The sequence below is a fragment of the Eurytemora carolleeae genome, unplaced genomic scaffold (assembly GCF_000591075.1).
Source record: "Eurytemora carolleeae unplaced genomic scaffold, Eaff_2.0 scaffold795, whole genome shotgun sequence".
Classification (NCBI taxonomy): domain Eukaryota; kingdom Metazoa; phylum Arthropoda; class Copepoda; order Calanoida; family Temoridae; genus Eurytemora; species Eurytemora carolleeae.
The window spans coordinates 4,502-14,225 of NW_019396722.1; the positions used below are offsets into that span (position 1 = coordinate 4,502).

Below are 9,724 nucleotides of genomic sequence, written 5' to 3' on the forward strand. Positions count from 1 at the left end.
ATTACGCTGTAAGAAGCGTACAGTTCGCATATGGCAACTCGCTTATGGATATTTCTCAAATTAAACCACAAATTTTGGAAAAATTAAAGAAAAGCATCATAAAATATAAAATATTAGAGAAAATGGACAATGATCAAAATAAGTTCAATAACTTCATAAAGCAACTTGAAGATAACATTATCCCCATTGATCGAGATTTCCTAATTATCACCTTGATAGCACAGATACTCTCCAGACCGATCTTTGTGATCTCAGCACTACCTGAACACAAAAATAATCAATTAATCAAATATGAAAATCAGATACAAAAACCACCGATAATCCTAGGAGCGCAAGAAAAGAATAATAATATAATATTTCTTCCATACTTTATTAACAAACATTCCTCTTTTGAGTTAGAAGATCTTCAAGATACATTACAAATAGTAACTTTCTGGGCAAAAGCAATTTCAGCAAAAGATTACCACAAGGACATCGCCTTAAAAGAACTATATTGCATTGTAGCTGCCCTTGCAGCTCTCAAACCATTGATAGGTCAAAGTGACCTCCTCCTACTAACAGACAGCAGACCCCTTTTCCTACTTTATTCCAACCCAGTATCTCAATCATCATCTAAATTATGCAGATGGGGACTTAAAATTTCAAGTGAATATCATAATCTAAAGATGAGATTCATTTCTACAAAAAACAATATTGCGGATTTTTTAACAAGAGACTACAATGCCAAACCAACTGACATCATTAGATTGCCGTTAAAAGATTTAAAAATTGAAAACCTTGACAATTTGATTGATCCCAATAAAGAATTCACAGTGGAAGAATGGAAACAATTCGTAAATGATAATCAAAAACTCCTTATCATACCTGAGAATCCAGCAACTCAAGTATCAGTATCCTCCATCACTACAGTAGAGAACTCGATGAAGAATGTACTGGATCCATTAGAACACCTGCACAAGAGAATGTCATATGAAAATATCATCAAAGAACAAGAAAAAGACTTTAAATCTATCTTAATTTTTTTAATAACTCAACCAGACATGGAATATTCAAAATTAGGAAAAAGCTATAAAATAGAAAATGGCATGCTTTATTCTTTTGAAAACAATCAACTTCGAGTTCTTCTCCCAGAAACCTTAGAAGGCATTTTTATTGTGTTTATCCACCTAAGCCATAATCACTTAGGTGTAAAAGGCATGATGTCAGCTTTAAAATATTTTGATTTTCCTCAAAAAACAAGAAAAATTAAACACTTAGTGGAAAGATGCTATGCGTGCAGCCTTCAAAACGTATCAACAAGAAAAAATGTGTTAGGATTCTACCCAACCCCAGAATACCCATTCCAATTCCTGCACTTAGACTTAACCCTATTCCCGCTGGGGGGGGGGTCAATTTGACCCCCCCCTGTAGTTTTTTTTTACATAACTCAAAAAGTATTGGTCTGAGGCTGTTGAAATTTTCTGACTTTTCTTACATACCCAAAGCCCTCCCTTTAGGCCTAAAACCGGGCTTTAATACTAACTGCCTGAGTCCTCTATGAACTAAACTCTGTTAAAAATTAGATGCAACTTAAATCCGAAAGCCCGAGCCGTAAATAAGGCTCAACGATAGCTTAGACCCGAGTCGTATTTTATTGAATTTTTTAAATCGCCGGCTCAGCGGGGATAGGGTTAATGGAAAACTTACCCGCAAACAGAAGATATGAGCACATCCTACTAATAGTTTGCCCCTTAACAAAGTTTCTCATGTGCTACCCGCTCCGGGATAAAACATCTACAATGATAATTTTTCACCTTATTCACAATATCTATCAGTTCGCAAATGTGCAGTTTATCATATCTGACAACGGGCCGTGTTTCTCCAGCAAAGAATTCCTTACAGTCATCACAGCCCTAAATATAAAAAAAATCAGACTTTCAGCACTTCACCCACAAGCAAATGGTTTAGCAGAAGCACATATTAAAAAAGTTAAAACCATCTTAAAGAAAACCTGCACAACGACCCCAGAATACCAATGGCTAGACGCACTCCCTCTCCTAATTAAGCAGTTTAATACAACAAAAAATGCAATCACAAACCTATCCCCCCTTCAAATCATTCACGGAGAGGACTCCATTAATGCAGAAAAATACATCACATCTGCTCCGCCAAATAAAATTTACCCTTTAATAGAAAATATTAAAAGTCAGGTTGAAAAAAAAATATGAACAAAATAAACAAATATTAGAATTTGTAAGAAATGAAATTCACATGCACAAAATACAAAACACCCAAAAACTCAACATTAAAAGACACACCCCTGATTTTGAAGTAGGGGACTATATCTTTGTAAAAGATCGGGCTATTGTACAAGGAACTACAAGACCACTAAAATCTTTATATGATGACACCCCTTGGACAATATTAGGAACGAACCCCACCTCAGCTCTAATCAGAAGATTAGGAGACGGTCTGGTCACATTGTACTCATAAGACAACCTCAAGAAATATAACCCTCTAGACCCCACCTTCTCTCACAAGAGGTCCGCAATATACTAGTCAATAAATTTGAAAACTTAAATAAAAATCACTATCACGCCATAAGAAAATATGGTAGCTTCCAAATACCAGACAACGACCCACTGTATGAAATTGAAAACAGCTGTAAAGATATGACCGCGGAAAATATAATATCGATATCACCGGTCCCTGCCAAACCAAGCGGAAATTCCAACGAAGACCCAAGCAAAAAATTAACATCCCAACCTCAGGATGCACCAAAAGTAAAAATAAGAAATCCAGTGACAAAAAGAATAACTAGATCTATGGCACAAAAAAAAGATTCTGATTCAGAAGACTCTGAAGCAGAACCAGAAATTAAAACTGTAAAATTTAAATAATTTTAACGTCACCTTGTACATTGCTGTTTTGTCCTCATTCTTCACCACATAGCTCTCAGTTCCCTTCACATGCTTGCAGGATACACTTCCTAAGTAAGACTAAAATTAATTATTTAATTATGTGAAAAATACCTTTTCCAGGACAAACATATTTTCTTCATAAATCTTTCTTAAGGATTTTTTTCCCTTGTCTTGGCAACCATTGTAAACAAAATAAACTTTAAAGCCAAGCAAAACCGCCTTTCATAAATAAAATTTTTTTTCTTAAAAACTACAATTTCTGTTAATTGCCAATTATACTTTACATTACCCTTTTCTTGTCAATCATTATAAACAAACAAAAAAATCTACAGCAGCACCATTTTTGCAATTCACACCATGCAAAACACTTAAAAAATAAAAACACAAAATTTTTGCAACCTACAAAATAAATATCATTTTTCTCAACTAATGACAAATTTTATCTCACAAAATTTTAACCCACATGTAAATAAAAATGTTCCACTTTAAATCCTAATCTATATATAATTTTGGCTTGTCTGTCTGTCTGTCTATCTGTTTGTTTGTTTGTATCCAATAAGCGTCAAAACGGCTGAACCGATCGTGCCCAAATTTTTTGTGGGACATCTAAGGACCCCAGGGAAGGTTTATGAAAAATCAAAATTTCAAATATTTGTCTCCATCAAAATTCAATCGTCATTAAATTAAAAAAAAAATTTTTTGAAAATCCGCGAAATATTTTTGTTTTGTTTTACGTTGCACACAAAGAGAACATCTTCAAAATTGATTTAGAAGATGGGCGCGAAGCGCCCTAAAAGCCTAGAAAAATGGGCACGAAGCGCCTTGACTTTCTAGTAATAAAAAAAAATCTTTTAAACATTTCTTTTAATAACATAACAATAGTTGACCTTTCAAAATTCAAAAACATAAATATGGTACACAGAAAAATTTCTCTATTTTTCATATTAAAAGAAAAATACTTTTGCAACCATTTTAACAAATTTTATTACAGCTAATGGATGAGTATTTACCGGACATCCCCTTGGAGGAACCAGCACACCCAGATCTACATCCTGATGGTCCCCTACCATTCGACTTGCCTGCACAAAACCAAGAACAAGCCCCAGGGGAACTCCCAGAGATCGATTTCCCACAAATCTCAATCCCGGACACTAACCAAGAGTTCACGGTACATAATGACCCTCATCTCTGTTTAGACTTCACCCCGGTTGAGCTCGAAGTAATGCTCCGATCAGAAACCGAAACTGTCCAGCAGTTCTACGATCAGGTAGCACAATCACAAGTTGAATATGATAATGCCAACCATCAGACGTTTACAGAAGATGCAGTTACCCCCTCCATAGTGTCTCCTAAGCCTAATACCCTAATTGAGTTGACTCTACCAATTTTCGCCGGAGACACGGCAGTCTATGAACAAAAAAGATTATTAAATCTAGAGATTAAACATATATCAGATGAATTCAAACATACCCACTCACACCAATTCCTTAACCATAAAAACAAAACAAGATGCTCAATCTGTAACCATGATGCACTGAACCTTATCATGCACCTAGCTATGGGCCCCTTTGCCCCACAACATCCATTCTCTACCTTGGATAAAAACATCCAAATCGAAGTACTCCTACATTCATCACTGAAATATAAGGACAAAATTCTAGTGGGCGCCTATGATGCCGCGGTTAAGATAGACATCTATAACCAAGCCCTGGTATCGCCCTCCACCATCCAAAGACTCACTGCATCAGCAAAAACCGTGCCAGCTGTCCTATCCTTCGCGATCAACAGCTTCTCACCAATTTTTGTCTGCGGGGAACATTCATCAATCTTTCCTTCCTTACTGTCCTTAGCCCTACATCACATTACATGCAAACACATACAACATACACATGTCTGTAGAATGTGCGGATTGATACAAAACACATCTTTTCTCCAACATTATCAAACCGTCCACAACAGACACCTCCTACCCTATTACCCCCTCCCTAATATACCAGTCCTGCATGATATCTATGATTTTCAAACAGAAAATTGTAAAGTTCATACAGCTAAACAAATAGAACTATACAAACTGAACACAGCCCAGCAGGCTTCACTGATACATTCAAGGAAAGGAATGAAACTGAACAACACGGTTCAAGATCTTTTTAGTAGCTTCCCATCTAAAGTTACAGCAACCTATATCAGGTTGAAAGAGTTGTATATGAATTTCCCAGAGTATTCGAGATGCTTGTGTTCTTCTGATAGCTTCCCGTTAAATATTATAAGCCTATTAAAAGCAGTCAGTCACTCTGCTGTCATAGCAGCAGCTTTAGAAGAAGTGAACAGGCTGACGGAAAATCGACCCCCATGGGAGGGCATTTCCACTTTCCTGAAGACAGGCAAACTAGAGCTACTGCAGCTCCTATACCTAGCTCTAATACGACCCCTCTTTCATAAGGCGGTTAAAGTACCAGATCTTAACAAATGGAAAACAGGATCGTCGTCAGTACAACTCCTCCAGCTTACTAGCCCTTCAATCTTTGCTGACAACCCCTATCGTCTCAAAGAAATGGACCTCACAGTATATACTGCCATCACATGTGGGTCTAAATTGCTCCTGAAATCAGGTATAACTACCATGGAGAGATACAAGTTCCTAAATCTATCGCCAACAAAAAAACCCTTCCTCTGTACTTCCGGTTTTACCAATATAGGATTCTACCCCAGCTTAACCCACTCACTACCAGTGTTACCTGACAATGCATTCATCAATCAGGTTTCAAAAATAGCAGAAACTACTAAAGTCCTACCAATCATTGTTGAGTTTAATATTCAAGAAAATCTAAGCACTATACCGGCAAACAAATGGAAATCTTACCTAACTGAACACCAGGAATCATACTGCTTGGGTTTCTGTCTACAAATCCTACATGTGAAAACAAAAACAAGGCCCCTAGCAGCGGAAAACCGTACATTTGTCCTTATAGGACAATCTACTCTATACCATCAAGACTTAGACCTACGATCTCTTGTAGATCTAACAGACAATATCAACATGCAACTTCAAACAGCAGCTCTCACATTCAGACTACCTCTGATATTGCCATCAGCATTAGTAGGCTTCAGCAGCGAAATATCCGTACCCCTTATCAGCTGCCCCAGACAAGCGACATTTAAGCCGGATGGCCAAATGTCAGACTATAGCCACCATCAAGGTTTAAGACTACTCTTCACCATTGTTGATGGCCTCAAAATGATAGAGGACGTGCAGCTTATGCCCTCCTTCAGGACACACATGGTAAAGGACCCAATTATTACATTAACCGCCAAAATAAAGTAAAACAGTTCCATATAAATACAGTTTAAATAAAATTTATAAATGTACCATGTTATTAACCTCTGTTTATTTTAGGCCCAAGAACACTCTTAATATTGATGTTCTCATCATACTGCTGGTCATCAAACCACCAACCATTCTCCATGGAAAAACCATTAATATTAAACAGGGAATATCATCAAACAAATATAGACATTTTTTTAAAAGTAGCGGACGTACAAATTTTTGCCTCGGACGTGTTTAATAATAATATTAAAAAATTCTTAACACCAGGCCAAAATCCTACACCGGATATTATTTTGCAAATAAAAACTATCACAGATCAATACACAATTTTATCTAATACCTTAGATGATAGACAAAAATATACAAATCCAGAAACTCAAAAACAGGAAAAAAATTGTAAAACCTTAATGGAAATATTTAGGGATGCGACAGCATTTTATCTAGTAAATGAGATTGAAATTTTGTCTAAAGATCTATACCCTGTATCTCAGGATATCTCGGATATTAGCAAATGTAATCTTGTCTTCATTATTTACTTGTATTTTTGACGATTCGTTCAATTGTATTCATGTTAGTTGAATTCAGAATTATAAAATTTCTTGTTTCAAATTTAGAATATGAGACTACATTCTATTTTAATTGAACATTTTCTCTTTGTATACATTGTAAAACGAAATCAAACAAAATTCGCGGATTTTATAAAGAAAAATAGTGGATTTTCAAAATTTAATGGAAATCAAATTGTGTTCGAAGTTAATTTGTGAAATTTTGATAATTAATAATTACCTTGGAGAAATGAGAGGTCAAAAAAATGTGGGCCCCATTCAGTTTAACCGTTATGACGTTTATTGGATACAGACAGACAGATAAGCAAAGTATATATACAGCTATCAAATATTAAAGTAATTACAGTAATTTTGTAGATTCTTTAATATGGTTGAATTTGTAAAAAGCTAACATCCACTATAGTGAGTTTAACTGATACTGAGAAAGAGACAGTTTCACGAAAATGGCGGTAAAGAAGTGAAATGACGTTCATGAGTTTGAATATTTTAGCAATGAGAAAAGAGAAGATAGGATTAGACGTATTAGGTCCGCTGGGTATAAGAATCAAATCAATAACAAAATTGTAAACAAACGGGGTAAATTTCCTGGTTAGGGCGGGAATACTGGCCTTTCTACATCATTGTTTCCAAACTAGTTTGTTTTTACTTGAAACTAGTGTATAATTCCATTTCTGAACCTAAACGGTATCGGGGTTGAAAGTACATCTGCATTTGGGGTGTTAAAAGATGTAAGTATCAGTAATTAATATAAGAGATAAATTATGAAAAATAAGCACTCCTTGTAGTGTGGAATTTTTCTAGAACTTGACATCATACTTCCAATTGTTTATAACACCATGGTTTTAATTTTTAGAATAAAATGGTGGTAAAATTACACCAGGCATCGTCTTTCTCTTTCAATTACAAGGTCCGAAATCTCCCAACTAGGGTACAGTATAATAATGTGGAATACTTCTTCAGTAGTGAGCTGGGAGCGTTCTGTGGCAGAAGCCACGGAACCATCTACAGCCTACCTGAAATTAAGGATAACAGAAGAGAAATTACTCCTGTCATTAGGGCAGCTCTTTGGCTCCAGGTAATTTTAATTTCTGTNCACCCCCCCGTTCTATCGATTTTGAACATAACCAGCAGTAATTTCCTAACATATGTTTTTTTTTACCCCCCACCCCACCCTTCTCCCTCCTATCAATGATTTCACATGTAACACCAAATATAACCCCTGGGCCTTATTAAGTTACTAACGTCATGACTTGATATGCAGGGATATGATGTCCCTGCAAACCGGACCTACCTGGTTCCGGCTAATGTAGTAAGCCTGCAGAGGAAGGCCAGGATGACGGTAACCAGGATGTTGGCCGTCTTGGCGGTCCCATCCATATACTATCTAATACCCTAGATGTTGGACAAGAGTCGAGTGTAGTTATTTTTATAAATTATTTTATTGTTTTATAAAATATTCTTAGTCTTAGTCGCCCCCCTGTTCTATTGATTTTGAACATAACTAGCAGTAATTTCCTAATATATGTTTTTTTTACCCCCCACCCCACCCTTCTCCCTCCTATCAATGATTTCACATGTAACACTTACCCGGACCAAATATAACGCCGGGGCCTTATTAAGTTTTTTAACATGACTTGACACACAGGGAGTTGAACTACCTCACCACCGGACCTATCTAGTGAGGCCTGAGAGTAAGTGAGGCTGAGAGCAAGTGAAGTGATAGCAAGTGAGTTGATAGCAAGTGAGGGGATAGCAATTGAGGCTGATAGCAAGTGAGTTGATAGCACATGATCCTGCTCCAGATGTTACTGATGCTGAACACATTAGCCTTTATATTGATATCAACAACAAAGCTTTTCAGCAGACTTGTTACTCTGCAGTACAGTCTAAGATTTAATGAATGTTTACCCTTTGAAACAGAATTGATCTTACTGTAAATCGTCTCAAGACTGGAAGAAGCCATTCCTTTCTCCTGTCTAAGATGGCGAACAAATTGATGTGTCTCTTGTTAAGTTGTTGATTTGAAATCCAGATGATCTTCAAGTCTCTGAGAAGGCCCTCAGACAGTTTCTTTTGACTTCCTTGATTTATAAACGCATCAGAATTTCCTAATTCAAATGATGAATCAATCATTTTCCTCCTTGTTAGTTCAAATAACACTGACAAATTCTGTTTTTTTAACTAGATTTTACGTCTTTTAGTTTTTTTACATTTTAAAAGGAAAAGAGAATATATAAGCAACTGCTTTGTGTATAATATGGGAAATCACATTTTTGCTAGGATTCTTACTTTCAGTTAGTTTAATAGACAAAACTAAGCAAAAATCCCAGCAAAAATATGATGTCCGTATTAAAACACAAGGCAGTTGCTTAATTAGATATAGATATGCAACAGTTTTTATCACATTTAGAATTCCCTTGCCCCTGAGTTCTTATTGTTCATAACTTGAAAAAAGAAATAATTTGTTTTTAAAAAGCACAGGGAAAAAACTTACATGATTGAAACGACCATCATGAACCCAATGTTATTGAAATCATCAACACAGTGAAGGTCAAGGGATGTGATGTGGATACTGTGCTTGATCAGTTCAACGCTAGGATCATCGGAGATAATATTCAAGTGAGCCTAACAACAGGATTTAATTAATGTACACTACAGTAAAATTAGATAAATGTGGAATCAGTCTGTCATTTCCTGAGAAATGTCGCCAAGGGTTTTGTAATTTGATGTTGTCCCAACTGACAAATCTCTAATAAAGTTCAGGACAATGTTTTCGATTAAGTTAATGATTAAGTAATGAAAATCTTGGCGACATTTAAAACTGAAAGACAAAGAAAAACAACAAAAAAGTTCCCCTGACTTGCCTTATACTGACAGCACTGTCACAAGTTTCCTCCCAATTGAACGAAGTTGTATAAGTACTTGTGGTCCAT

General features: G+C 36.0%; 1 long non-coding RNA gene across 1 annotated transcript; it reads right to left on the minus strand.

Annotated features, from left to right (window-relative positions):
• Window positions 1-470: 470 nt before the first annotated feature.
• LOC111707806 (uncharacterized) lies at window positions 471-2,949 on the minus strand. The gene is made up of 3 exons (XR_002766534.1): window positions 2,892-2,949; window positions 1,794-1,892; window positions 471-950 (listed from the first exon to the last, which is right to left on the minus strand). It is a non-coding gene; the product is annotated as an uncharacterized LOC111707806 (long non-coding RNA).
• Window positions 2,950-9,724: the final 6,775 nt, after the last annotated feature.